This window comes from Ostrea edulis, chromosome 6, assembly GCF_947568905.1.
Source record: "Ostrea edulis chromosome 6, xbOstEdul1.1, whole genome shotgun sequence".
In the NCBI taxonomy this organism is placed as follows: Eukaryota; Metazoa; Mollusca; class Bivalvia; order Ostreida; family Ostreidae; genus Ostrea; species Ostrea edulis.
In genome coordinates this window covers 72,933,284-72,939,283 of record NC_079169.1, presented here as the reverse complement: position 1 = coordinate 72,939,283, position 6,000 = coordinate 72,933,284, and positions in this window count along the sequence as shown.

Genomic DNA, 6,000 nt, shown 5'->3' with positions numbered 1-6,000 from the left:
TGCTAACTAGACGTTGCTACTATGAAATACTCGTGGAGAAAGGGGCTGTCCTGATATCAGGAGGTCATGTACATTTTATCCTCGCAATATCTATAAATATATACATTACATTCAACGACAAATTAGAAATATTTCCTTCACAATCTCATTAAATGTTTTAAATGATAACAGTCGGTGCAAATTAGCATAGTAAGCATTTCTTTTTGGCTATTGACAACCTATTCAATGGTATAAATTCGGGCAACACCCCGTAGCTTAAATCTATATTAACGTAGAGCTTTATGGATTTTCTTCATATCCAACTAATCGACCAAATAAATGTATTGTATTGATTCACGAGTATGACGGAATTCTGGAATAAATGATTTTTTTAGGAGATGAAAAGGTTGCGATCAGGATTTTAAGATAATGAGCGATTTTCACCTCGGAATGTGTCAAGAATCTTGCAGAGGTCATCAGGTGTTTGCTCACTGATAAAGTGTCTAGGACTCTGTTTTCCCAATAGTTGCAGGCCTTCCACCACTATCTACTAACAAATTCTTTAAGATGAAAACGTGAATATAACGAACAGTGATCAATCTCATAACTCCTTTAAGGAATACAAAATGAAAAGTTGGGCAAGCACAGACCCCCTGATTTAATTCACCTTATGACTTCGATGGATTTGCATGCTTTTGAAATGGATACACACAAGTGTACGTGTGTAGATGGCATCGTTTCCATTTCATACACCCTTCAAAGACGGGCGTTTTATGGTATAGCATCGTCCGTCTGTCTGTCCAGACCTTGTATGCAAAATGAACAGTAAGCTCCAGGATCTTACAACTTGGTCATTTGATCGCCATGATGTGAGGAAGATGTCTATTGTTTTTTTAAGGCCGTAGTATCAGTTAATAGAAAAACATTGTAGACAGAATACAGACCGAACTATTGAAGCTAGGATCGTACAACTTGGTACATTTAATCACCATGATGAGAGGAAGATGCTTATTGTTTTCAGGGTCAAAGGTCAAGGTCGTAGTATCGGTAAATTCAATAGGAAAACATTGCTGGCAAAATACAAGACAGAACTATTGGGGCTAGGACCGTCAAATTTGGTACACATACTCCTCATGACAAGTGGGGGACGCCTTTTGTAGTATTACTTAGTATGAAAACCATGTAGGCAGCATACAGACCGTTGGGGCTGTGGCCGTCAAACTTGGTACACCTACACCTTATGCCAAGAAAATCGTGCCTATTGTTTCTCAAGGTCGTAGTATCACATAGTAGAAAAACCTTCTTTTCATTTTTCAGATTCTTTTCGTTGTAAGTACAATGCCCAGAAATTTTGCCACAACCTCCCTCTCAGAGAAATACATAATCAGTTCACATTTCAACTTGATCGGTGCACCGTGACCTGCTTTAGGGCTAAATGTAGAGGTCAAATAGTTTTCTGGACTTTTTCTCATTATGGATACAGATAGTGCACTGAGGGTCTAACGGGCGATGCTGTGCTGTTTGCTGTACTCTTGTTAACCAAGTGAGTGCACATATGAAAATTTGAATGTGCTGTTGATACTGTATTTTAATTGTCGTGATTTTCACAACCAAAATATTACCCTAACGTGCAGCCTAGCATATATCTCTCAATGCATCCACGTCTACAAAGTTAAAGCTGTATGGTCCGATGTCCATCTGGTGTTGTTTCAGTGTACAAAATTTCTTTAATGCAACTGGATTTATTTTTAAAGTTATTATTTTCCCCTTAATTACATGCTTGAAAACATTTGAATGTAAAAGAAAACAGTGAGATTATTTAAAAAGTAAATATAGTGGGAACCCATAAATACATTTGCCACGCGTGGTGGAAACTCCTGCGCATTGCCGGTGAAGGGCTGCAAAATTTAGGCCTATGTTCGGCGCTTATGGCTATTGCTTAGCAAGGAGGCATCTTAATCGTGCCACACCTGCAGTGACACGGGACCTCGGTTTTTGCGATCTCATCCGAAGGACCGCCCCATTTAGTTGCCTCTTACGACAAGCAAGGGGTACTGAGTACCTATTCTAACCGGATCCCCGCGGGATATGACCGAGTGAAAGTTGTTTTTAAACACCAATTTAAAACCAAATAAATCTGGTCAAAATATGTGAAATAATGTGCGAAATGTCGTACAGCCTCATAAATGCGTAAGTGCGATGACTTAACATTGTTTAAGAAGGTGGACAAAATTGGTCGAAATTCGGCCCATTTAAGCCTGTATTCAAAACACATTTTCATGGGGTCCTTCCTTTTATCATATTAAGCATATTCCCCTTGGAATACGGCTATAAAGTATATGTATGATATTAAAACTTCTTTCTTTCTTTTTATCAAAAACTGCGCTTTATTAAAATCATGATTTATGAATTTGTAAAACTAAACTATGATTGATTGATGTTTTGCGCCACACTCAACAATTTTTCAGTTATCTGGAGGCGCCCAGTTCAAAAATACTTTTTTAACTACATGGTATAAAAAATATTAAACTACATGATATGGCGAGACCTGGAGTATGTGTGAGAAATGTATGCATCTGTTGCGCGCGCGGTGCGTGTATGTGTGTGTGTACAAATGGTTTATCACTTGCTTTATGCTAATACACGTATGCTTGATTTATTTCTAGATACTATACAACTCGAAGGTAATATCAACAACTTCAATCCCCAATTAAGTACATATTACATTAATTCAGAAATACATTCACATCAATCCTGCAGAAATTGATACACTATTCAGCAGAAACCATCTCCATCCCGACACCGCGTCAAACATCGGTACAACCATGAAGTCTCCATCTCGACACCGCGTCAAACATCGGTACACCCGTGAGGTCTCCATCCCGACACCGCGTCAAACATCGGTACACCCGTGAGGTCTGCATCCCGACACCGCGTCAAACATCGGTACACCCGTGAGGTATCCATCCCGGCACCGCGTCAAACATCGGTACAACCGTGAGGTCTCCATCCCGGCACCGCGTCAAACATCGGTACAACCGTGAGGTATCCATCCCAACACCGCGTCAAACATCGGTACAACCGTGAAATATCCATCCCGACGCCGCGTCAAACATCGGTATATTGTAGTGACTGTTCGTCAAGCGCCGGACATTAGAAGTGAAAGTCACAAGTATTTCCAATATGAGTTGTAAGAAGAAGGGCTCGTTTTACGGTAGGCAATGGTACGATAAAAAATTATCATGACTTTACCTATAGCTGGTGACGTCTTTACACGAATAAAATAAAATTATCGAGTGGGACTTAAACAACATACAAACGATCGAAAGATTTTTCACTGACAACTGTTATCTGGTATGAAAAATAAGTGCATAACCCGATAGCTGGTGGAAAGTGCTCTACTTACATTATAATTAAGATCATTTATTGTGAATTTCATACGTGTTTTGTCTCCGAGTGACAATTAATTACTCTATACATGGTAGCCCTTCTCTACGAATTGGGCTAATATACGTGTTGGACATGGTTTCATCAGCTTTACCTTATTATACCCGTGTCATTATAGGAAAAACTCGACAGTTTTTAAGCGCTGGAATTATGACAGTAATAACGATCAATATGCAAAGTATAAAAGTAATTCAGAGGAAATTCGATCTATCTTATCATGTATTGAATATTCAAGTGTTTGTTTGTTATGTTTGGTAAAATTAGAAATATGTAATAAACTATGAGTGAAATACATGTACAACTGTCTCATCTACTAGAATTTCAAGGCCCTCTGGCATGAAAAGATTGACTTTGAATTAACCTTTATACAGAAATAAAAATCGCAAACCCAGTATCCTAAAGCTTTTGCATGCAACATACCACATTTCAATGTGAGAAGAATTCGTCCTCAATTTTTCATTTCAATTAGAACTGATGATGTAAGAATACAAGTTTCCAAGGTGATGATGAAACATTCATTAAAGAATTAGAAAAATATCACCATGGGGTTTTACAAACTGTGGATATTTTACATAATACTATTTATGAAAGGGAAATCAATATGGAATTCGCCTGAAATTAAACCCGATTACTCCTGTTAAAACATTAATATTCAATCGAACCTCCTTTGTTATAACAATCTTGAGAAAACTGCAGAGAATTGTGACTTTTTACCCCGGGGCATTGTTTAAAAATGCAGTAAAATATAACCGAGGGCGCAAAAAAATCGATTTCAGACAAAATAACAATATTGCTTGAACATCTGTGTCGCTTGACAGACCTGTCTGATTAGGGATAAATGTAGTTGTATATTACACGCAACACCTGTGTCGTGTGAACTCCAACATGCCCTAATATTTCATTTTAATTTTATCAACATAATTCAAAACTACATGTACATTCCCATTTGATTTTTTTTTTTAATTTAAAAGTCAATATTACCAAAGGTATCAACTGTATAGTGGGAACAAATGGGTTTTATCTGTTTATTCAACCTATTGACGACATTATTACATATTTAACGATTAATCGATAGAATTCGTTGTTAGCCATCTATATGAATATTTAAATTTGAGGTTCATTGCACATGTGTCACTGTGCCAACGTGTTGATGGAATATTTAAAGTAATAGTTTAGAATGTGTAAGGGATTTTGATTTTCAAGGTGTGGTCGAAAAGACCCATGACTCATTCTAATGTAAAGCGCTTTTCCGGTGAACTGTCACGTGCAACGGACTAATGCATCTCTACAAAGATAATAATAAAAAAAAAAAAGTCGCAGAAAATTTGATGCGACGAATCTTGTAATTCTTCTGAATCAGTAGATTCCAAATTACCATAACGATGACCTTCTAGTGAGGCCTCCGCCTTGCAGAATACAATGGCTTAATGGTCCAATCAATCTTAATAGGGTCTCTATTCTGATTATTTTACTAGATCTGATATTGCTAGCTTTTGGGATCGTTGTGATAGATCCTAGAACACCAAGACTGTGTCACGATGGCCAATGAAATATCAATACTCGTTGTATTGTCTTGTTAATTTTCACAGAATTTTTGCTGAGTGACTTCATTTTGGCCAAGACAAGATGTTAGCTGTGAGCTGGGGGAAGGGAGGGGGTGAAAAACATAAAACAAGCAAATGTATAATTAGGATTTACCTTAAGATGTCTGGATCTGAGATGTCATTTATCAGCTGAAGATCAAATTGAATATTCATTTTCGTAATTACTTGTGTACCATTGTTTTGTGCAAAAGGGCTGCGCAGTATAAAATATTACGTGTTTTGTAGGGTAACATGTGAAATTATCATCCCGGGAAAAACCATTGTTGACCGAGGCGAAGCCGAGGTCATCAACAGTTTTTCAAGGGTGACAATTTCAGATGTTACCCTACAAAACATGTAATACATTATTTGTTATACCAAATGATTGAACCGTGCACGCAAACATTCTGCGAAGTTAACTATTTTTACATTGTTACCCGTCGTCATGCATTGTCAACCTTTGTTAGGTACTGTTATTCGGAGGGCGTGGTTTATGCATGCGGTGGGGTAACTATACTTTTTAACAAATGTTTCTAAACCAACAAATTTGTCTAATTGAAAGTATAACAGTAAATTGAACCGTTGCTGTTTCTTTCATTGTTATTCTGAGTGAATAACAACTTACCTTAAAACGTACGATGTATATAATGAGTGTCTAGTGTGTTTCCATTATATACCCCCAGTATACACACCCCTAGACATTTTATCTTTAAGGTTGTTACTCTTACCATGCAGAAGCACGATATATAAAACAGTATCCTTTCTATACGATAACATTTTAATTCTGTTCCATGGTCAAATAGTAAAGTGCAAAAAAGTTCATCAAACTTGGTTTAGGGAAACGTTTGAAATATTTTCTCATTATATTCTGAACCCTCGTGTTTTGGTCCTCGATTGTCTTCAAGGTCCTCGTCCTCTACGTAACAAATGTAGATCCTAACTGTCTACCATAGGTAATGAATTTGTGTTGTATAGCTGTGTTCACCCCAAG